The sequence below is a fragment of the Lithobates pipiens genome, unplaced genomic scaffold (genome assembly GCF_037356315.1).
Source record: "Lithobates pipiens isolate NorthernLeopardFrog02 unplaced genomic scaffold, aLitPip1_a1.2 Scaffold_18, whole genome shotgun sequence".
Taxonomy (NCBI): domain Eukaryota; kingdom Metazoa; phylum Chordata; class Amphibia; order Anura; family Ranidae; genus Lithobates; species Lithobates pipiens.
This window is the reverse complement of record NW_027507758.1, coordinates 26,132,722-26,158,550: the sequence shown is the minus strand read 5'-3', so window position 1 is coordinate 26,158,550 and position 25,829 is coordinate 26,132,722.

The window sequence follows — 25,829 nt, the reverse complement described above, 5'->3', positions numbered from 1 at the left end:
GTTTAACAGGGGCGTTTAAGTACAATTTTTGATGCAATGCTTTGCAGCAGGGCTAATTCCTGCAAAAAAACTAGAGTGTATGGCAGAGGTTGCAGTGTGATGGCACCAGTGCCTAAGGCCCAATTTTTCTGCCCCTGTTTAACAGGGGCGTTTAAGTACAATTTTTGATGCAATGCTTTGCAGCAGGGCTAATTCCTGCAATAAAACTATAGTGTATGGCAGAGGTTGCAGTGTGATGGCACCAGTGCCTAAGGCCCAATTTTTCTGCCCCTGTTTAACAGGGACATGTAATTACAATTCTTGATATAATATTTCACAGAAGGGCCCCTTCCTGTGCCCACCCAGAGTAACTGTGAGGACTTATAGTGTTGTGGCACCAGCACCACAACCACCAAAGGTCAATTTTTCTACCACTGTTCAACAATGGCATGTAATTACAATTCTTGATATAATCGTTCACAGCAGGGCGCTCCAGCGCCCACCAAGAGTCACTTTGAGGGCTTACAATGTTGTTGCAAAACCAACACCTTGTTCCGCCATTTCTGCAGAGCATATAGGGCAGGCCCCTACTTTCAAACATCCAACTTACAAACATCTCCTACTTGCAAACGGAAGGAGACAACAGCAAGTGAGATGAAAAAAGATGGACGACAAAACAAATGATACAGGGGTGATAACCCTTCCCTATGTTTTCCAAAAAGCTTAAAAATATTTTTTTTGACTGGAGCTACACTTTAAAAATGTACCAGTTGAAAATTACAAACAGATTCAACTTAACACAACAAACCTACACAGTCCCAGTCTTGTTTGCACCGCCTGTATACTGCTGTTCTGAGTATATAGGGCCTGGGGGCCACACGCATTTCCTTTTTTTAATATGGGTACAGGGTTCCCCTTAATATGCGTACAAGACCCAAATAGGCTGGTAATGGGCAGGGAGGGCTACCCATGCCATTTTTCTGAATGATTTTCAACCATATTGCAGGAACCAGATATAACATTAAAACCGCAAGCAGTTTTAAATGGTGTTATTTCCGCTTAATGTCATTTTGTGCAGGGACTGTTCTAAACACGGGAAACACGTGGCACTTCACAGGCATACTACAGACACCCACCAGGCACCATATTTAAAGGAATATTTCACTTTTTTTTTTTCACTTTAATCGTCATTAAAATCAGTACTCCCACCAAAACGGTAGTTTTTAAAACTTTTTTTTGCAGTGACCCATGTCCCCTGAGGCAGGAGGCAGGTCGCCAAACCCTTTTTAGGATACTATCTTGCATATTAGCCGTTAAAATTAGCACTTTCCAATTCGAACGTTCGAGTCCCATAGACTTCAATGGGGTTCTAACGTTCGTACCGAACGCGGGGGTCGTTCGCAAGTTCTGGTGCGAACCGAACCGGGGGGTGTTCGGCTCATCCCTAGTATGCAGGTCTGGCTTTACTAGCGAACCCCAAAACTAGGAAGACCATATATCCTGTGGTAAGGTTCCTCTACCCATAGATGAGGTTTAATTCCAATTGGTGAATACACATTAAAAGCGCTATCGGTGAGAGATATATACCATATTCCTGACATCTACACCTGGCTTTAGCGGCTGAAATCGGGTGCTTCACCTTCTCTCCCCCATTCTATTGTTATAATTGGATGACATTATCAATCTTCACAGGAATTATCAGTGACCGTTGGTTGCCAGTGGAGGTTACACACGCTCTCCCTTCTTTTCCGTTATATACATATATTGATCATCCACAATATCCCAAGCTGGTCCCCGGCAAGATTATTTTTTTTGTGAGTCCTAGTCTTTGACGTGTGATGTCCCCATATATCTTGATTCAAGGTCCAGCAGCACCTACCCAGTATGTCCTGAGGAAGCTACTAAATTGAGAAACGTGTTGACAGTCAAGTGTGAAGGAGTGGTTGGATCATAATTTGTCATACAGACATAGTGTTATATGTTATTTTAATTGATTTGTAATAAAAGATAATTTGCCTCATGATGTGCCCACTATTTTTTTTTGGGGGGGGGGGGGATATATTCTCAATCCTGACATATACTAATTGTATATTTGCATAGTGGGCGTCTTCCCTTCCTTGATTTACTAAAGGTAAAGAGGCTGTTCACTTTGCCAGGGAATTTGCCCCAGAGCTTATTGAATGTGAAATTTACTAAGGCCCCGGTCACACCGGAACGGCTTCAGGTACGACATAAGATTTACAAATCGTACCTGAAATAGCATCTAATGTGTTTCTATAGCAGTTTCTTAGTAGATGGGATTTGAAGTAGTGCGATTTGAGAAGTAGTTCATGTATTACTTTTTCAGGACTTCACCGGGAGTTCACTGCCATAGATGTAGTAAGAAACATGTTCCTCGGGTTGGGATTTTAAATGGACCACAAACAGAAATCGTAAAAAATATACAAATTTATTAATATACATGACAGTAAACAATATTCAAAGATGATAAAAACAAACACATATGTTGGGGGCAGATATGGAAACAGCTGCAAGGGAAGGGAAAATCTGTCAAAACAGACAGAGCTTCCAACGCGTTTCGAAAAAACACAGTGCAGATCTTCTTCAGGGTATCAAAGGGCTTGAAACTTCCAAAACTCTGGCTTAAGTCTACGATGATAAAATACATGCCATCAGAAATATGCAAAGATATAAATGTTACAATCATCTTACATTTATATAAAGAGAAATCATACATGCATATCGTGACATAGCCAATAAATTTAACAGCTGAAAATACTGACCCCAAGTGTTGCACCCGAACAGCAGAAAGTAACTCAACAAATGAAGAGAGAGAAAGGTCCGTCAGAGCCACGCACAAAAAACAGTCCAATAATTTATAAGTGATATTTCTTCCACTGGCATGCAGGAAGATGTAAGGTTTTTCCTTGCATCAAACAACCTCCATATCCATAGTGTTCCCTCCCCTCAATCACATGCAATGCTCACTCACCTCCTTGAAAGTCCCTGCAAGGGGTCAAAACACGCCTTGCACACAGTGCAACTCTCCCTTCAGGAATAATCCTCACCGGTCCTTAGCAATCTCTGTTGGACTCTCAGAGGACAGGTAGTAATCTATATCAGATGTAGATTCCTTTCACTGTTTTTGTTCAAACTTGAATCCACATTGGATGGAAAAAGACAATCTGACATCCATCTTCTGAGTTCTGCTTCCGGTTACGCACATGTTTTCATTATGCGCAGTGACGCCGCTTCCGGCTTCAGTCTCTTCAGAACGAGGCTTGGGCCACATGTGGCAGCGCCATTTTGTGTGTTCCCGGAAGTGGATGTCAATCCACACAACTGACACCATGAGGCTGCAGCTCATTACTGGGGTACCCTTTTGCTTTATAAGTGCAGTAGCTACAGCAGATGAGCACCCCAGATGATGTCTTGTGAGACGAAACGCGTCGGGACGCTCTGCTGAAGTCATTGCTTTCCATTTCAAGCGCTTTTTTATCTACTAAAATGTGAGTGCATTTTCTTTTTTTTAAATAAATATTTTCCAATTTCAAAACGGAATTACACTATATGCCTACCTTCCTTTTCTTTCTGCAAATATATCACATTTGAGAAACTATCCATTCCATTCCTGTCTAATACCTACCCTATTAAGGTTCACTGTCTGAGTTGGCCTTCTGGCTGGAGGTCGTGTGTGCCGAGGCAATTTCTTCTGGGTGTATTGCCCTACAAGCTTGATTGACCCATTGGGTGTAGACGTACTTGGGTTCAGTCTCTCCGGTAAGCCTTCTGACTCTCTGGTGGTCGATCACATACCAACACGCACGGGCACATTTTGCTGTTCTATACTACATTGACGTTCAGTTCACCTTTCAACCACTTTGAATCACATTTTGGAAATTTTTTATCCTTATATTGTTTGGCTCACTTTCACAGTTTGCTTTAAGTACTAGTGATTCGTCTATTTTGGACATTATCCTTTGACATTACTTATATTTTTCATTATATGCACATTTTGACGATTATATTTGGTTTACCATTTTATGATCTATTATATATGTGCACTGTGTTTTTGTTCTATATATTTTTTCTCAGTTCCTTCTGAGATTCCCATAGACACACTCCTAAACCTTGTGGACAGCCTTTCCTAGAAGAGTTGAAGCTGTAAGCCCTTGTGCACAGGATTTTGTCCGTCGGATTTTGTCAGAAACTGTTGCATACACACAGTCGGACAAAGTTTTCGGAAAATACGATTGTTCAGAACATAATGACGTTATTTCGTTACGACGGGACTACGTTCAGGCTAGTAGCCAATAGCTTTGATGTAGGAATTTGATCTGAGCATGCGTGACACTTTGTCGGATCGGAATTCTCTACACATGATCGGAGTATGTCCGATCGGAGCATTTTGTCGGAAAATTTTACCAACAAGTTGGAAAACTTGGTCCGTCGGATATTCCGAATGAAACAGTCCGATGGAGACCACACACAGTCGGAATATCCGACAAAACAGTCCGATCGGACACATTCCGTCTGAATCTCCGACCGTGTGTACAAGGGCTTATAGTTGCAAAGGGTGGACCAACTCAATACTGAACCCTACAGACTAAGCCCTTGTACACACAGTCGGAGAATCCGTCGGAATGTTTCCTATCGGACCGTGTCATCGGATAATCCGTCTGTGTGTGGTGTGCCTCGGACTGATTCCATCCGAATCTCCGTCGGACCCAATTTTCCAACATGTTGGAAATATTTCCCGACCAACTGGGCCGGTCGGACCTAATCCGATCATGTGTAGAGCATTTTGATCGGACCAAGTGCCACGCATGCTCAGATCAAATTCCTACATCAAAGCTATTGGCTACTAGCCTGAATGTAGTCCCATCATAACGAAATTACGTCATCCCGTTCTGAAAGATTGGATTTTTCGCCAACTTTGTCCGACCGTGTGTATGCAACCGTTTCGGACAAGATCCGACGGACAAAATCCGACGGGCAGAATCCGACGGGCAGAATCCGACGGATTTGGTTGTGGAAATCTCCGACCGTGTGTACAGGGGCTTAGACTGAGATGTCATTAAAGTTCATGTGAGTGTAAAGGCAGTCATCTCAATACTTTTGACAATATAATGTATGTGCAGCACATCTTTGCCGCCACACCTATGTATTATGTGGGTGACAACAGGTTAAACTAAAAGTATAGTTAGGCTTTACATTTCTCCTGTTGCATAGTCCTCATTTATTGAATATAGGAAGTACTCTGATAACCAGTAATTGTATTTAGCTGCTTTCTAAAATAATGGCTGTCTGGGAAACAGTAGTATAACAGTTATAAAACTCAATGAAATCCTGAGATTTCATTGAACAATCAATTTGCACATTTTTTTATTTTTTTTATTTCATACTGTGACAAATCCAGTCTGGGAGATCCGGGAAAGCCTTCAAAAAACATGGCCTGAAAACTGGTAAAGCAGCAACAGCAGATTAGAGAATGCAAGACACTTTGAGGTCTGTAGGCTCACATGTGGGTTGCATATAACAGGCACAAAATCTAAAGTTCAGTTCGAGGCCACCTTCCAAATCTTAATGCATTTCATTGAAGTACTTTTGCTGTAATTTGCCATTTTTAAACAAATGTGTCTTGTAGAACCTCTTGTCAGTTTTATAGCTGAAACATTGACCATTGCTCGAGAAAGTAAAGGCAATGAGAGAGTCCCACTAACTGCCGAAGCCGTGTCGGAAGCTATGTGCAACAAGATATTTGTTGACACAGGCTTACAAATCTCCAGGCTGTGACATCATCATTTCCTCCCTATTTGAAGTGTCAGTGGCTCATAATCTGGATGTTGAAAGCCACTGGGACCTGCTCCCACTTTTTTTTCTGTTTACAAATGTTACAGGCCTTATTTATAGCTAAGTAATGGTGAATGTGGCTTAAAAGGGTTGAGTTTATTATTATTACTGCAGAAACCACTAAAAAGACTTTTAATACACCCATAAAAGTCTTTTTTTTCTTTTGCTGGCTTGCACATTTTTCCTTGGTGTTATCACTATTATCATTTCTTACAACATATAACGGGCATATGTTGTAGTATGGAGGGGCTCAGACATGTCTACCTTGTGGCCCCCATTTTCACGGACCCTGAAATATCAATATGAAGTTAGAAATTTGCAAAATGTATCATTACAGAGAACATTTGGGGACCTGACTCACAGGCTGCAAAGCCAGGCTATAGTGCAGTGGGGTTGGGAAGACTGAAAATGGTACATAGCAATACAATAAGCATTGTGTCCAACGTGGTCCACTATAGGCCATACTTCATTATTATTATTATACAGGGTTTATATAGCGCCAACGGTTTGCGCAGCGCTTTACAATGTAAGGAGATACTACACCAACAGTACAATTCAAAACAAGAGGGTTAGAGGAGCCCTGCTCCTGTGAGCTTACAATCTAAGAGGGAGAGGCTGGTGAAAAAAAAGGTAGGGACTGTGACAGATGAACTGATGAGGGGAGTAGAAAATTTGGTTGTTAGCTGGAGGCAGGATAAGCCACCCTGAAGAGATGATTTTTCAGGGATCACCTAAAAGTGGACAGAGTATGAGATACCCAGACAGAATGGAGTAATGAGTTCCAGAGGATGGGAGAGGATCTGGAGAAGTCCTGGAGACAATGGGAGGAGGAGACAAGGGAGCTAGAGAGCAGGAGGCCTTGGGAGGAGCGGAGAGGAGAGTTTTGGTGATATTTGGAGATAAGATGGTGATGTAGCTCGAGGGAAAAGTTGTGAATGGCTTTGTATGTTATTGTTAGTGTTTTGAATTTTATTCGTTGGGCAGTGGGAAGCCAGTGGAGGGATTGGCAGTGAGGAGTGGCGGACACTGAACGGTTGGTAAGGTGGATGAGTCTGGCAGAGGCATTCATGATAGACTGAAGAGGGGATAGCTTGACATCGTAATGAACCAGTAAAAAAGTGACAAAGGCTGGCCTGCAGTTTCCTGCTGTTGAAAATCTTACCTCCTTGCTGCAGTGGTTCTGATGGACCTGTGGTTCTAATCACATGTTCTGCTGGCTTCATTGTTCACCTGCTCCACTGTGGATTTATATCCCTTTTCCTTCTATCACTTCCCGGCCTGTCTCCCAGTCTACTTCTCTATATATAGACAAGCTCAATGCAGCTTGTGTTGTCTGAGCAACTTCCTAATTGTTCCGTGCTCCTGCTTTCGCACATATTACTTGTATTCTGTGTTTGACTTTCAATGTACTGTCCCCGGCTTCCTTTACCGATTTTGCCCATCTGCCATGTGCCCTGACCTCGGTTTGTTACCCAGGTTCCTCAACTGTCTAAAGCCATTTGCACTCTGCACATGCAAGTGGTCTTCCCATCTTCAGCTGGGCATACCTGGGGGCCCCAACCTGGTTCCAGTCTGCTGCAAGTCGATCTCCAGTGGTCTTCCCATCTTCAGCTGGGCATACCTGGGGGCCACAACCTGGTTCCAGTCTGCTGCAAGTCGATCTCCAGTGGTCTTCCCATCTTCAGCTGGGCATACCTGGGGGCCACAACCTGGTTCCAGTCTGCTGCAAGTCGATCTCCAGTGGTCCTCCCATCTTCAGCTGGGCATACCTGGGGGCCACAACCTGGTTCCAGTCTGCTGCAAGTCGATCTCCAGTCCTGGTGAAGAAGCATGTTAGTGTTTAGACTCCACACCCTGGGGCATGGCCGAGCCAGGCATGTGAGCGGAAAAGCTTCACAGAGCTCCCACATCTAACCCCCTCACCGATCCTAACTCCAGTCGATAATCTGGGCGACACTGACACAGATGCATTTAGCACATCACAAGGAATCCGGCAATACCACCATCGACTGTCTCAACACCATGCTGACCCGCAAAAGCAAGGAAAATGGGGCAGCCCTGGAGACTCAACATGGCTCAGCCGTGCCCATGCTCTGGTGGGAATGCCACGAGGCACTGATAAGCAAACTCAGGCAGCAGAGTAGGTAAGACCAACCGCAAAGATGCCCCTAGAGTCATGCTATATATGCTCAAAAGGTCTCAGTGGCACAGGGGCAAGGCTCTTTCATGGAAATGGAGGAAGAAACTGACCCACAGCAAGCTATGGAACATTCACATGAAGTTGAACCTGACGCCATGTCTCTCCTAGATAGTGGCCAGCAAATAGACACAGAGGATCTGGCAGAGGGAGAAACACAACCAGTGGCGTAACTAGAACCTTCAGGGCCCCGATGCAAGAAGCCATGAAGGGCCCCTCTGAACCCCAGCCAGGGCCCTGCCCTCCGAGTCCGGCGGTGGAACTCCAGGGCGTGGTCACAGGTATGACCTTAGTGAGCCCTGTAGTTCCACCACTGGTATCAGTAGTTTTTTTTTATTATTTTTTATTTTTATTTTTAGGTGCCACATTGGGGGACTGTCCCTAGGCAGGATGGGGTCCCCGTCCCCAGAAGAGATGAGGTCCTTTTCTCCAGGGCAGATGAAGTTACTGTCCCCAGGGGAGATAGGGGTCCCTATCCCCATGTGAGAAGGGGCCCCAGGGGGAGATGGAGGGGGTATGTAATGGTGTGTGGGGGATGGGGTCCTCTCACTCACCATGACCAAGCTGCAGGCCGCGCACTCATCCATGTTGGCCTGGGCTCCATCCTGTGTGCTGGACGGGTGATCAGCATATCTCCCAGAAAGACCTTTCATCATCTGTGTATGACGGGGGAGGAGGGGGGCTGGCAGACAAGCCTGCAGTGTCCTCCGGGGAGCCGGCTCTCATAGGGCTGCACTGCATCTGTGTGCTTAAAGTTTGTTTACCTGGGAGAAGTATGCAGTGCAGTGTGGGCCGGACTCGGGGGGCGGGACTCTGGCTGGGGAGAACAGACATCGGACTGAGCGGCAATGCATGGAGCAGGAGAGGGGTACTCTGAGGACACAGGTCATGCGGGGAATGCACAACTAAAGAGAAGCCAGTGCGATAGTCGAGCATGGAGCTCTGCTAGTCACCCTCCACCTCCAGCCACCCGTGTGCATGGTGCACTGGTACCCCTAGCTGCCTATGCTGCTGCCGGCCATATGTAGAGGGGGCTGCATGGGCCCCCTGCAGCACAGGGCCCAGTTGCGGTCGCAACTGCTGCACCCCCTATAGTTACGCCCCTGAACACAACCTATACTAAGACAAATTTTGCAAGATGTACAACCATGTACTGCCTCAGTCTGGAATTCCACTCGGGGTGCTAGGACCTCTGTAGGTATTCTCCAGCTGGGAGAATACCAGACACTGGGAGATTACATCTTTGCAGGAAGCACTCAACCAAGTACCATGGGGGGCAAACTAGAGCTGAGCTCCTATCTCCTTGCACTCTCCACCCCAACTTTCTTCCATCCTGCTGTGACCACTCACTACATATACAGTCACCTAATAAACAATTCAAATTTCTTGTGTCTTTATTGAATGCACCCATTCAACTTTCACAGTGCTGGAAGAACAACAAGGGAACCCATAGACTAATTACTCAAACATAAGCTAATTGGAGTCAGTAGTTTGCACACCTGGAGTCCAGTTAATGAAATAAGTTTGGAGGTGTGGTTTAGAGCTACTTTGATTGATAAAAAAACATCAAACTTTTTAAGATTGCTGTTCATAAGAAGACTGATGTGAGTCAGGCCTCGCAAAAAGGAGCTCCCTGAAGACATACCATCAAGAGTAGTTGATCTGAATAAGGCTGGAAAAGGATGCAAAGCGACCTTAAAGGGTAACTCCACTTTTGTGGGGAAAAAAACAGGAAAGAACAAATAACATAGTATATAAAATTGCGACACAATCTGCAGCTCTGTAATTTTCAGAAATTGCAATGCAATATGGCAACCTGGAGGTGTTCTGTACACAGAATGTTTACCGAACATACCCCCATTTCCTGCTTGTGTGATTGGCTTACTTATTTTCCCAGAAGTCTGCACTAAGATACAAGTCAGAATTCAGGCATCCCCTGCAACAAAACTTTCATTTTTGGTGAAATACTCCCAATAGGAAATCCCATCTTAACAACTGGCCAACCGGCTCACACCGATATACGTCGGCAGAAAGGCTCTGCTGGGCGAAACCCCATATGGGTATGTTGTTCCTTTAAAAGCCGCCAGGGGGCTTGTCTGCTGCACGGCGGGGGACCCGATGCTGTCGGCAGGCGGGTGCGATAGCGGGCATGAAATTTGTGTGTGTAGACACACAAATCCCTGTTCTGTCAGGAGAGAGGAGACATATTGTTTGTTCCTAGTAAGTAGGAACAACAATATGTCTCCTCCCCCAGTCAGTCCTATCCCCATACAGTTAAAAACACTAACTAGCGAACACACTTAACCCCTTGATCGCCCCCTAGTGTTAAATCCTTCCCTACCAGTGACATTTACACAGTAATCAGTGCATTTTTATAGCACTGATCGCTGTATAAATGTCAGTGGCCCCAAAAATTTGTCAAAAGAGTCCGATCTGTCCACCGCAATGTCGCAGTATTGCTAAAAATGGCAGATCACTGCCATTACTAGTAAAAAAAATAAAAAATTTAAAAAAAAATGCTATAAATCTATCCCCTAATTTGTAGAAGCTATAACTTTTGTGCAAACCAATCAATATTCGCTTATTGCGATTTTTTTTTTTTTACCAAAAATATGTAGAAGAATACGTATCGGCCTAAACTGAGAAAAAATTAGCTTTTTTTTTTAAAAAGAATGTGGATATTTATTATAGCAAAAAGCAAAAAATATTGCGTTTTTTTTTCAAAATGTACGCTATTTTTTTGTTTATAGCCCAAAAAATAAAAACCGCAGAGGTGATCAAATACCACCAAAAGAAAGCTCAATTTGTGGGAAAAAAAAGGATGTCAATTTTGTTTGGGTGCAAAGTCGCACGGCCGCGCAATTGTCAGTTAAAGCGACGCAGTGCTCTGGTCAGGAAGGGGGGTAAAATCTTCTGGGGCTGAAGCGGTTAAAAAAAAAAAAAAAAAAACTTTACAATCACTTTAACCTCCAATGTTTGGATTAAAGCCCCGAAAATTTCCATCCTTCATTTACTGTTCTGCTGTACGATATGGAATGGACCATAATGGAGGCTCTGATATAGAAGGCATATCCTACATGTGTATGGGAGGAGGTTAAATATCGCAAATAAAAAAATAGTTTAGAAAAAAAAAATTTTTTTTTTTTTTGCGTCTCCGCTTGTATAAAAAAAGAAAACTACAAATCCACCATTATTCTCTGTGACATGATAAATGTATGAAAGTTCAAAGTGAACCTTCGGTGAAAGCGCCATTATAATTGTGGGGCCCTTCGCCAGAATCCCCCCCCCCCCCCCCAAAAAAAAAAAAAAAAAGCCTGAGACATTTCTCTCCGCTCGTCGTCAGCTCCTGGCATCGGCCGCTCTCTGAACGCTGCCAGATCACAGTTCGCGCTTCGCAAACAATATTTGCAATTGTTAAACATCCAAGTATGAATCAAGATCTCAGGCCGGGCCGTATCACCTGCCGCCAGGAATTACAGTGTAATCTTAAGCAGCTCACGTCTCTGGAGTACTTTATTTCAACACCTGAATGGAGAGGAGAGAGGACTTGTCAGACCGCGCCGGGGGGACCCTCGGCGTGTACGCGGCGATCTGCGGGAGCTCTGTCAGTGATCTATTATGTAGACATAACAAACTAAGTCATGAAAGTGGGAAGAGCGAAGAGTATTCACCGCCGCTAACAGAAAAATCACTCCATAAATACATTCAACGTATTTATTTTACATTTTAATTATGCCTGTTATTGTATGCATGACATCTTAAAGAGGAACTGCGGTCTGCTCACATAATTTGTAATAAAAACATCTTTGCCGTTCTGAAGCTTCCCTCCAACCACTTTACATCTTATTTTATATATACAGTGGAACCTCGGATTACGAGCATAATCCGTTCCACGAGAAAGCTTGTAATCCAAATCACTCGCAATACAGGGGCGGATCCAGAGCCTGGTCTAGGGAGGGGCACTGCCAGAAAATTTTGAGGGCAATTTGTCGGGGGAATGGCTGGTGTTGGCGCTTCAATCATCACAGCGCCATGGTTGATATGGTGTCAGGATGATTGAAGCGCATTATTTCTATTATTGCATTGAAATCTAAAATGAAATAGTTCAACTCACCATAATGCAGAATCAATGGGAGCCCCGAGCGTGTCACTTGCCACCGTTGCCTGCCACCAGATGCAGCTTGTCACTTGCCACTGTTGGCTGCCACCCAATACGGATTGTCACTTGCCACATCCCCTGCCACCAGATGTGGATTGTCACTTGCCAATGTCGCCTGCTACCAGATGTGGATTGTCACTTGTCAATGTCGCCTGCCACCAGATGCGGATTGTCACTTGCCAATGTCGCCTGCCACCAGATGTGGATTGTCACTTGCCAATGTCGCCTGCCACCAGATGCGGATTGTCACTTGCCAATGTCGCCTGCCACCAGATGCGGATTGTCACTTGCCAATGTCACCTGCCACCAGATGCGGATTGTCACTTGCCAATATGGCCTGCCATCGGATGCGGATTGTCACTTGCCATTGTCGCCTGCCACCAGATGTGGATTGTCACTTGCCAATGTCGCCTGCCACCAGATGCGTATTGTCACTTGCCAATGTCGCCTGCCACCAAATGGGGATTGTCACTTGCCAATGTGGCCTGCCACCAAATGTGGATTGTCACTTGCCAATGTCACCTGCCACCAGATGCGGATTGTCACTTGCCAATGTGGCCTGCCACCAGATGTGGATTGTCACTTGCCAATGTGGCCTGCCAGCAGATGCAGATTGTCACTTGCCAATGTGGCCTGCCACCAGATGCGGATTGTCACTTCCAAATGTTGCCTGCCACCAGATGGGGATTGTCACTTGCCAATGTGGCCTGCCACCAGATGCGGATTGTCACTTGCCAATGTCAGAAGCTGAGCTGTGGTGATGCAGGGTGAGAGATGATGTCAGAAAGCCGCTACTCATCAGAATATGCAACCAAAGTGATGTTGCATTGTGGCCATCTTGGTACACCCCCACTTGTCAGCCAGCAGTAAGCCTAGAGTTGGAGTCGGCAAGTGGACATCTTTATACACCCACCAGAGTCTTGCTTTTCACAGTTATTTCTAACAGTAAACTCAGCTTATTTAGTGAAATATAAATTGAGATAACTGTTAAAAATAACTGTGAAAAGCAAGACTCTGGTGGGTGTATAAAGATGTCCACTTGCCGACTTATAACACTAGGCTTACTGTGGACGAGTGTGGGAGTACCAAGATGGCCACGACGCAACATCCTTTCAGTCACATATTCAGAAGGGGAGCGGCTTCCTAACAACACCTGCCTGCTCGCTCAGTCCCACGTCCGCCCGCCGCCATGATTGCTCACTCACCGACCTGCCTGTCCACTCGCTCACCCGCCGGCCTGCTCAGTCACCCTCCGGCTCACCTGCTCATTATTTTCTTGGGGGGAGCAATTGCCCCATTGCTCCCCTTCCCCTGGAACCACCCCTGCTCGGATATCAAAGCGAGGTTCCCCACAGAAGTCAATGGAAACAAAGATAATTTGTTCCGCATTGACTTCTATTGCATGCAAAACAGAGTGTTTCCGAGTATTTCTGACCGGCGCCCCTGCACCTCTGACCAAATGCGGTACTGCACACCCCATTAGCTTGAATTCTGCACGTTTTGCGAGTCAGGATTTAAAAAAAAAAGTTACTTGTCTTTCAAAACGCTCGTTAATCACGTTACTTGTTAACCAAAGTTCCACCGTACTGTGATTCTGTACTTGCCAAATATGCTGCGGAAATCTCCCTCCACTGAGTCTGGCTGCAACCATTTTAACTGTGGGCAGCTGAAGCTGCTGCCTGTTCACTTCCTGGATTTACACAGACACACAGAGGCACACCTCCAGCTCTGCGGCTCTCATTGGCCCTCTTTTGACTCACCCCCCTCCCTTCCTGGCAAACTCTCATGAGAGAGAGAGCTGTGCATGATGTCATAAGCCTAGGCTAATGACCAAACAAGAAACAGGAAGTGGGCAGTATAAGGGATTTACTGGTAGAAAAAAAATGCTTTACTATGCAAAGTTAAAACAACAAGGGCAGAAGATTTAATAGATGAAAAGTTGAAAAAATGACTGAAGGTCCGCTTTCAATTAAAGCAGATTGTCCCCCTTTCCAGCCATGTCCCACCATCTCATCCCCACCCCCACCCCACCTCTATCTAAATCACAAACTGCTTTTTTCCTTTTTTTATTTCTTTATTTATTCTTTGAAATCATTTTTAAAGTGAAACCTCACTCTTTCAATCAGCATCCATTTTTTTTTGTAGACCTTGTCCACTTCACCTCCGGAAGAGTTACAACCCCTCCCCCCTCCCTCCTGTCCTACAGGCCATTTTTTTACGATACGGCACTGCGTTACTTTAACTGACAATTGCGCAGTTGTGCGACGCCGGACCCAAATAAAATTGGCGTCTTTTTTTCCCCACAAATAGAGTTTTCTTTTGGTGGTATTTGATCACCTCTGCAGTTTTTATTTTTTGCCCTATAAACTTTTCAACAGTTTTTGAATTTTTTTTTAATTTATATATATATATATATATATATATATATATATATATATATATATATATATATATACATATATATATATATATATATATATACATATACATATATATATATATATATATATATATATATATATATATATATATATATATATATATATATATATTATTATTTTTTTTACTTTTCCACTTTAGGGGCCCGAAAAGCGATGGCAAAGCGCCGCAGTATGAAAGTGCCCTAAAGCAGAACTTCAAATTAATGTTTTTTTGTTGCTCTTCCAAACAGCCCGTGCAACATAAAAGTGAATAGCAACCTCAGCCTGCTTTTTTCCACTAAACCATACACTGACGCGTTTCACCCCACCCACTGGGGCTTAATCATAGGGACCTATGGCTCCCGCTTTCGCTCAGTATCTGCTGTGCGGGGCTACAGCTGGGACAGCAATGGAGCAGTGACAGGAGTCAGGTAAGTGTTTAGGGAAATAAGGGGAGGGAGGATAGAACAGGTAGTGGGCCTTTTTTTTGCCTTAAAAGAGAAGTATGTTTTTAGTTTTTTTGTTCCAAAATTATACTTACCTAGATGGATGCAGCATTGGTCCAATATAAAAAAAAAGTTTTGCGTACTTTTAACCACTTAAGCCCGGAAAGGATTTACCCCCCTTCCTGACCAGAGCACTTTTTTGCGATTCGGCTCTGCGTTGTTTTAACTGACAATTGCGTGGTCGTGCGAGGTTGTACCCAAACAAAATTGACGTCCTGTGTTTCCCACAAATAGAGATTTTTTTTGGTGGTATTTGATCACCTCTGCAGTTTTTATTTTGTGTGCTACAAACAAAAAAAGAGCGACAATTTTGAAAAAAAAAAGCAATATTTTTTACTTTTCGCTATAATAAATATCCCCCAAAAAATATATATAAAAAAACGACCGTATTTTTTGCTCCATATTTTTCTTTCGAAAATCGTATCTAAGAATTTTCGTATGAATTTCGCACCATTAGTGGGGCTGCAGCAACAGCCGATTTTTGTGCGGAAATCAAATTTGAGAAATCGGACGTGTTGGAAATTTTTGGAAAAACAAAAAATTTTCTAATCAATGATGGGAGAATCATGCGAGAAATGTAATAAGAAAAGACAATTTACGGAGAGAAAAGAAGATTCCTGGCCACCAAAATTCTTGAAGGCTTGGTCGGCCGAATTTCGAAAATCAATGCTGGCCTCATCGGATCACAAAAACCGTGTATGGCCTACATAAGACGCACCCAACCATAAGACGCACCTAGATTTTAGAGGAGGAAAACAAGAAAAAAAAATTCTGACCCATACAGAAGCCTGGCAAATAAAATGTACATTAGCCAGTGGTATATATTCCTATAATAAATAAAGCTACACCAGTGTTTATGTGAGTATAATCTGAGGAGCGAGTAATTTATTTTACAAGGCCATACAGTGTAGATCTCCCATGTGTCTCCCATGTTCCTATGGATATATAGCCCAGTATGTACATACCACTGTCATGATAAAGGCAAAGATATTTAACGGCTTAACCACTTCGCACCCAGGCCGATTCTGACATTTCCCTCCTACATGTAAAATTCATAATTTTTTTGCTAGAAAATGACATAGAACCCCCAAACATTATATATGTTTTTTTAGCAAAGACCCTAGAGAATACAATGGCGGTTGGTATTTGTGCAGCAATTTTTCGAACACGTTTTTTTCAGAAAAAAAAAACAGTTTCATGCTATTAAAAAAAAACAAAAAAAACAGTAAAGTTAGCCCAATATTTTTGCATAATGTGGTAGATGAAGATACGCCAAGTAAATAGATGCCCAACATGTCACGCTTCAAAATTGAACACGCTCGTGGAATGGCGCCAAACGTTTGGTATTTAAAAATCCCCATAGGCGACGCTTTACATTTTTTTACTGGTTACATGTTTTGGGTTACAGAGGCGGCGATACCTCACATGTGTGGTTTGAACACCGTTTTCATATGTGGGAGGGACTTACGTATGCGTTCTCTTCTGCGTACAAGCTCACGGGGACAGGGGCGCTTTAACTTTTTTTCTTTTTATTGTTAATTTTATTTTTATTTTTTTAGTTTGACACTTTAAAAAAAAAAAAAATATTTGATTACTTTTATTCCTATTACAAGGAATGTAAACATCCCCTGTAATAGGAATATGGCACGATCGGACCTATTTACAGTGAAATATGGGGTCAATAAGACCCCACATCTCACCTTTAGGCTGGGAATCCTAAAATCAAAAAATAAATAAATAAATAAAATGATCACGGCTTCCTAGCCAAAGCGGAGCCGTTAATTTGAATGCAGAGGCCGGGCGTGACGTCATAACATCGCACCCGGCCTCCGAACGATCATAGAGACTCCGGGGACCATCTGGTCTGCCGGAAATCTCTATGGTATCATCCGGGGGCCGGCAGATCCTGTGACCGACTCACCGATGGAAGCGGTGAGTCTGTAGAAGCACCGGAGGGCGGCGGGGGGGCATCCCCTGCCGCCGCCCGTAAAAACGATCAAGTAGCGGAACAGCCGCTATGATCGTTCTTATGGTGCAGGGAATCGCCGGCTGAAAATGCCGATATCTGAATGATGTCTGTAACCTCAGGCATCATTCAGATATAACACCACAAAGCCCACGACGTCATATGATGTGGCTTGGGCGCCAAGTGGTTAAGGACCGCCTCATGCCAATGTACGTCAGCAGAATGGCACGGCTGGGCACAGGCACGTACCGCTACGTTGCTCTTTAAGTGCCCAGCCGTGGGTCACAAGCACGCCACCGGCGCACTCGCGACCCAGTCCTGATCGGGTCACAGAGCTGAAGAACGAGGAGAGGTCTGTGTAAACAAACCTCTCCCCGTGCTTCCTAGTGAGCCTGTCACCGATCGTCTTTTCCCTGTTATAGGGAAAGATGATCAGTGATGTCAGATGCCAAGCCACGCCCCCCTAAAGTTAAAAAAAACACACACACACTTAACCCCTATACTGCCCCCTAGTGGTTAACCCTTCACTGCCAGTGACATTTTTACAGTAATCAGTGCATTTTTAATTGCACTGATTGCTGTATTAATGCCAATTGTTCCAGAAATGTGTCAAAATTGTCCGACGTGTCCGCCATGATGTCACAGTCACAATAAAAATCGCTGATTGCCGCCATTACTAGTAAAAAAAAAAAATTATTAATAAAAATGCCATAAATCTATTCCCTATTTTGTAGACGCTATAACTTTTGCACAAACCAATCAATAATCGCTTATTGCGATTTTTTTTACCAAAAATCTGTAGAAGAATACGTATCGGCCTAAACTGAGGGAAAAAAATGTTTTTTTATATATTTTTGGGGGATAATTATTAATTGATGCGTTTTTTTGCAAAATTGTTGCTCTTTTTTTGTTTATAGCACAAAAAATAAAAAACGCAGGGGTGATCAAATACCACCAAATTAAAGCTTGACCGCGCAATTGTCACTTAAAGCGACGCAGTGCCGAATCGCAAAAAGGGGCCTGGTCTTTTAGCTGGAAAATGGTCCGGGGCTTAAGTGGTTAAATAGTAAGAAAAGAAGGTAAGGAGCAGTGTAGTTAGCCGTGTCTCGTCCCATCTATCTAAGCACCTATCATGATCTCCACATAAATACTCCCATAATATACATACCGTATAGATTTCAGCATTATAAACACACGCGCCACTTCTCCATCTCACTGCCCATCCCACTCATTCTGGCAGTTGGCCCTGCCTCACTCTGCCCCCATTGGCTCGCAGCAGCTCAGAAGGAAGGTGTCCCCAGAAACATCATGGGGTGGATGGCTGTGATTGGTAACACTAACAGCAGACACCCGTGTCACCCCGGCTAGCGGCGCAGCGATTGAGAGTGACGCGGCATTGCCTTGGGCGGAGCCAGCTTCTGGTAAGCTGGAGTGAGTGAAGGCGGACCAAGTAGGTGGTGTGTCCCATGTGTGTGCAGGGAGCGAGCGGCGGCGGTGGCGACTCCTGCTCAATATTCGCTCCAAAAGACGCACTGGCACTTTCCCCCATTTTTTTGGGGGGGAGGGAGTGTGTCTTATGGAGCAAAAAATACGGTAATTTCTTTCTCAGTTTAGGCCGATATGTATTCTTCTACATAATTTTGGTAAATAAAAATGGCAATAAGCGTATATTAATTGGTTTGCGCAAAAGTTATAGCGTCTACAAAATAGGGGATAGATTTATGGCATTTTTATTATCGAAAACCTTTTTTATTAGTAATGGTGGCGATCTGCGATTTTCATTGGGACTGTGACATTATGGCGGACACATCGGACACTATTCTGGGACCATTGTCATTTATACGGCGATCAGTGCTATAAAAATGCACTGATTACTGTGTAAATGACACTGGCAGGGAAGGGGGTTAAACACTTGGGGATCGATCAAGGGGTTAAGTGTGTCCTAGGGAGTGATTCTAACTGTGGGGGGGATGGTCTACCACTGACATGACATCGATCATTGCTCCCGATGACAGGGAGCAGTGATCCGTGTCATGTCACTAGGCAGAATGGGGAAATGCCTTGTTTCTCTCCGTTCTGCCGCTCTGTGACACGATCGCGGGCCTTCGGCAGACATCGGATCTGCAGGGCCCGTGGGCACGGTCACAGAACAGGCGGCGCGATTTAAAGGAGACATACCTGTACGCCCATTTGCCCAGCCGTGCCATTGTACATCATTGTGCGCTGGTCGGCATTTGGTTAAAGGAGAAGTATGGCTTTGGGTTTTTTTCCCCCATTATACGTACCTAGATTGATCCTGCATCTGTTCCCCTGGCGCCTCTACACTGAGAACTGAGCGATCGAATATCGCCGATGGCTCGGTTCTCACAGCTCCCCAAGCAGAGAGCTGTAGACTGTCAATCAGCAGCTCTCCTCTCTGCTCCTCCTCGCTCACTGGAGTGCTGAGCTGTGGAGGGGCGGGGAGGGACTCGCTGAGAGGCTGAGAAGGGTGTCAGTCCAGGCACCTGGCGGATCCAGACTTTATTGTCGGGATAACGCAGTGCCTGGACTGATTTCTGTGATGTCAGCAGAGAGCGGACTTCAGACTGCTCTCTGCTGAAAACGGGTCACAGGAGTGCAAAACGAATTGTGTTCCATAGGAGAAGCCCGGCCGAAGGAGCTCAGGCTGGACTCCTCCTTTAAGTCAGGGAATGCAACACTTTAGGTTAAAGTGAACTTTATGGGCTGGTTAAAATATGTCTAAAGCCAAAACTTAGGGTGAATATGATCAACATACATAGGTGGTCCATATGGTGAACTGGGTGTAGAGTCATTCACTTTCAGGTCATTACAGAGGACAAGGAAGTATTCTTTATGCCTGGACTGACTAGAGATTGTACCTCCTAAATACAGAAAGGCTTCTTCACAGTAACAGCTGGGAAAATGTGGAATAGACTCCGTCAAGAACTAGACAGTTCAGTAGATTGTTTATTAAAATTCTGGATGCACAAATTACACTATATTACCAAAAGTATTGGGACGCCTGCCTGCGCACACACACATGAACTTTAATGGCATCCCAGTCTTAGTCCGTAGGGTTCAATATTGAGTTGGCCCTCCCTTTGCAGCTATAACAGCTTCAACTCTTCTGGGAAGGCCGTCCACAAGGTTTAAGAGTGTGTCTATGGGAATGTTTGACCATTCTTCCAGAAGCGCTTTTGTGAGGTCAGGCACTGATGTTGGACGAGAAGGCCTGGCTCGCAGTCTCCAGCCTAAATCATCCCAAAGGTGTTCTGTCGGGTTGCAGTCAGAACGTTTGGTAATATAGTGTATAACTGGATATTAATAGTTATAGGTTATAACACCAGGATTAGTTGATCCAGGGAAAATCCAATTGCCTTCTGAGGGACCAGGAAGGAATTAATTTTTCCCCCCACTGGAGTGTATTGGCTCATGCTTTATTGGAGTACAGTGGAACGCGGTTAACCAGCGTTTTGAAAGACGAGCAACTTATTAAAAAAAATCCTGACTCGGTTTAGCGAGTGTTGTCTCGCAAAACAAGCAGAATTCAAGCTAATGGGGTGTGCAGTACTGCATTTGGCCAGAGGTGCAGGGGCGTCGGTGACACTCGGAACGGTTCGGAGCAGTTCGGAAATACTCAGAACCATTCGGAAATACTCAGTTCCTGAATGTTTCCGAGCCTTTCAGAGTTCAGCCGAGCTGTCCCCGAGTATTTCCGAGTATTTCCCGAGGCTCTCCGGCGCCCCCCCTCCACCTCTGGCCACATGCAGAAAGAAAACGCATACCAAAGTCGCGCCCGCATATGTAAACGGTGTTCAAATCGCACATGTGAGGTATCACCGCAATCGTCAGAGCGAGAGCAATAATTCTGGCACTAGAACTCCTCTGTAACTCTAACCTTGTAACCGTAAAAAATTTTTAAAGCGTCACCTATGGAGATTTTTAGGTACCAAAGTTTGTCGCCATTCCGCGAGTGTGTGCAATTATAAAGCGTGACATGTTTGGTATCTATTTACTCGGCGTAACATCATCTTTCACATTATACAAAAACATTTGGGATAACTATACTGTTTTTTTTTTTTTTAATTCATTCCTTTTCCCAAAAATCATATAGAGGGTGGCGTGGATAGAGGGGGTCCGTGCGCCCTTAATGGACGAGCTGCCCCTGTTCCTATTACTTCCTCTCATGGTGAGAATGATCACCAAGACAAATAGAAAGGGTGATATCCCCAACGAGGACACGGACATGGATTCTTGGCTTCCAACATTCTATGAAAATAAAAAGGTTCAGCTTTAGATATACTTTGAGTATTAGGGTTAGAGGTTAGGTTCCGTTTAACCCTTTAATGACAAAGGTCAAAACTAATCTTAATGCCTGAACACAGTTTTGCAACTTTGGCATGTGTTACTAAAGCTGGACAAATAATCACAACTACGTATGCCACGTACACACGACCGGACTTTCCGAAGGGATTAGTCCGTCGAACAATCCGATTGTGTGTGGGCTAATCCGATCGTTTCTCAAAATAAAAAAAAAATCAGACGGACCTAGAAATAGAACATGTTTCAAATCTATCCGACGGACTCAATTCCGACGGACTAATATCAGGAAAAACATTTGTCTATGTGCTGGTCCGACGGACGAAATACGACGCAAGGGAAGCTATTGGCTACTGGCTATTGAACTTCCTTGTTTAGTCCCGTCTTACGTCATCATGTTCAGACTTAAGCCCCATACACACTATCAGATTATCTGCTGAGTTTTTCCTTCAGATTTACCAAAACCATGTAGTAGAAGGGCCTGCCTGATTGCATACACATTGAAACTCCTAAGGTTTGTCCTCGTATTATATGGTTTTGGTAAATCTGAAGGAAAAACTCAGCAGATAATCTGATAGTGTGTACGGGGCTTTAGTCCGTTCATGTGTGGCCAAGTCCGTTCGTTCGGAAAGTCCATAGGGAAGAACGTCGGACCTAGTCTGCCGGAAAGTCCGGTCGGGTGTATGCGGCATTACTGTTTCCTGGTGAAATATACAGGTTTTTTTTTTTCCAGGACAAATTGGGCCTTTATTTGGTGGCAAATGTTAATGAAAATCTGCTGATTTATTTTTATTATCAAAGGAAAACTGTCCCAAAGTAGTAAAAAAAAAATATATTTTTTTTGAACTTTAGTAGTATACAACCCAAAATAAATTTTCCCACCCTTAACAATCATATCGATACCACATATATGTATGGTATTTATTGTATGTACCCATAGATGGGCCCCAGAGACAATAATGGGCAATAATGGGCATTATAATAATAATAATGGGCATTTTGCTTCTTTTTTTTTTATCTACCTAAAACACACTGAGACCAACAGATGCTGATAGTAAATAACACCCAGAATTATTGAGAATGGTCTAGGTAGGGATATAGTCAAGCTACAACCTAATCATGCACATGAATGTGCAATGGGGGTGTAGAATTATACCAAAAAGTCCATAGGTCTGAAGATATCTTTGGCTGCTCCTCAATGAGACTGAAGTCATCTCTGCAATATGAAAAGGAAACAGCAGAGAGCGCCAACTAAGTGCAGTATATAGGAAAAATACCTTATTAAAAATCACAAGTGGCAACTCACAAGATGCATAAGGATATGCAATGCACCCAGTGCGGTTTGCTGTTGAGCCTCGGTGTATCTTTAGGATCCAGGGAGTAGATGCCGCTGTCAGGAGCTGTGTATGACACCAGTAACAAATTCAGAAATCCTGGAGCCACCCTGGAGAGCATGGACTGCGCAGGACTGGAAGTGACAACATATCTGGGGGGTCAGCGTGAGGCGCGTGGCTACATGTTTTGGAGTGTAACTGCAACTTTTTCATGCTTTCAAGTCCTATCCTATATACTGCATTTAGTAGGTGCCCTCTGCGGTTTCCTTTACTATTACTGGATAAAAAATATTTTTCTTTAACCACTTAAGCCCCGATACCATTTTGCTGGCCAAAGACCAGACCACATTTTGCGATCCGGCACTGCGTCGCTTTAACTGACAATTGCGCGGTCATGCGACGTGGCTCCCAAACAAAATTGGCGTCCTTTTTTTCCCACAAATAGAGCTTTCTTTTGGTGGTATTTGATCACCCCTGCGGTTTTTATTTTTTTCGCTATAAATAAAAATAGAGCGACAATTTTGAAAAAACGCATTATTTTTACCTTTTTGTTATAATAAATATCCCCCAAAAATATATAAAAAAAACGTTTTTTAATCATTTTTTTTTTTTACTAGTAATGGCGGCGATCAGCGATTTTTTATTGTGACTGCGACATTATTGTGGACACATCGGACATTTTCGACACATTTTTGGGACCATTGTCATTTATACAGCAATCAGTGCTATACAAATGCAGTGATTCCTGTGTAAATGACACTGGCAGTGAAGGGGTTAACCAGTGGGTGACAGTGTAGGGGTTAAGTGTTCCTAGGGGCGTGTTACTAACTGTTGGGGGCTGGGCTTTCTTTTAGTAAACACTGATCTCTGCTCCAATCACATGGAGCAGAGATCAGCGTCACTTGTTGGTAGGCAGAATGGGGAGATGCTGTTTACAACGGCATCTCCCAGTTCAGCTGCCCTGTGAGACGATCGCGGGTATGCCCGCGGTGATCGAGTCCACGGGACCCACAACCGGACTCACGGGGGGTCCCGACCAGCACGCGAGCGCACCGCCGGCGGCGCGCTCACGATGGCAGGGCGGCATTTAAGATTGGACGTACCTGTACACCAATATGCCTGCCCGTGCCATTCTGCCGACGTACATCGGCGTGCGCTGGTCGGGAAGTGGTTAAATCCTACCTAAAACACCCGGACCCTTACCTTTGACCCTGAGTCTGACCTTTTGTCCCTAAACCTAACCCTAACACTGACTTAGAGCAAATCCTGATCTCACTAATTTATCCTTATTTTTTTTCATCTAGCAATGTACTATGTAGTAGCTTTTTCTCTATTTAAGAAGAGAAAGAGGGTGCAGGGGAGACTGTGATCTCTGTAATAGCCAAACACAGGCTATCATAGCGATCATGTGATAGAAAGCTGGTTCCCATTTATTAATACGAGACCTGGAGCTGTTGATGACAGCTTGGTTTCCATACTGGAAGTGCGCTGTGTCGTATTGCACATATGCAGCCCATGGAAGAAGACCTACCTCTGTAATGCCATATACTGTATGTAGATACACTCATTGGGAACAGGTTAAATTGATTTTGACCAGCTTGAAGTTGAATTCCAGGCTATTACTAACTATTTCTAAACCTGCTCCCACCCTCCCATCTAACTTCTATTCTAACTAACGTGTGGATGGAATATATGCTTACAGTGCCTTGAAAAAGTATTCATACCCCTTGAAATTTTCCACTTTTTGTCATGTTACAACCAAAAACGTAAATGTATTTTATTGGGATTTCATGTGATAGACCAACACAAAGTGGCACATAATTGTGAAGTGGAAAGAAACAAATGGTTTTCAACATTTTTTACAAATAAATCAATGAAAAGTGTGGCGTGCATTTATATTCAGCCCCCTTTACTCTGATACCCCTAACTAAAATCTAGTGGAACCAATTGCCTTCAAAAGTCACTTAATTAGTAAATAGAGTCCACCTGTGTGTAATTTAATCTCAGTATAAATACAGCTGTTCTGTGAAGCCCTCAGAGGTTTGTTGGAGAACATTAGTGATCAAACAGCATCATGAAGGCCAAGGAACACACCAGACAGGTCAGGGATAAAGTTGTGGAGAAGTATAAAGCTGGGTTAGGTTATAAAAAAAAATATCCCAAGCTTTGAACATCTCATGGAGCTCTGTTCAATCCATCATCTGAAAATGGAAAGAGTATGGCACAACTGCAGACCTACCAAGACATGGCCGTCCACCTAAACTGCCAGGCTGGCCAAGGAGAGCATTCATCAGAGAAGCAGCCAAGAGGTCCATGGTAACTCTGGAGGAGCTGCAGAGATCCACAGCTCAGGGGGGAGAATCTGTCCACAGGACAACTATTAGTCGTCTCTCCACAAATCTGCCCTTTATGGAAGAGTGACAAGAAGAAAGACATTGGTGAAAGAAAGCCAGAAGAAGTTCCGTTTGCAGTTTTCTAGAAGCCATGTGGGGGACACAGCAAACATGTGGAAGAAGGTGAGACCAGATGAAACCAAAATTATATACCGGTAGTTATATAGCTAGGATTAGCTTCAAATTCCAATTTAAGGAACAGGGTTGGGTTGACATTAAATGATGATTGGTACAGTAAATTTAAACTTTCAGGGTTAAAAGTTTAAATTTTAATGCAATGTAACTTGATTTTATTGGTCTTTTCCAATTGTAAATATTTTTGGCACAGAAAGTTTAACGTTCAAGGGGCCCAATAAGAACATTATCAATTTTGGCAAAAATTATGTGTAGAAATTAGTAATTAGTTCTAGGTTTTTGGCAAATGCACCCAATCAGGCTAAAAAATTAAAATAAGCATCTGATTGATTGATTGATATGATCAACTTCCGTTTGTCTTCTAATAGCCATTTTATACTGCTCCCACCAGACTTTCAACATTTGCATTATTATACAGGATGTATATAGCAGTGCTTTACAATATAAGGTTCAGACAACCCAGTTACAGTATAATTCAAGACAAGAGGGTCAGGATATTTTATACTTCTAGTGCCCCACAGGCCCCCTAGCCTATTAACTCTGTACCCTAGACATGTGCACTGCCGA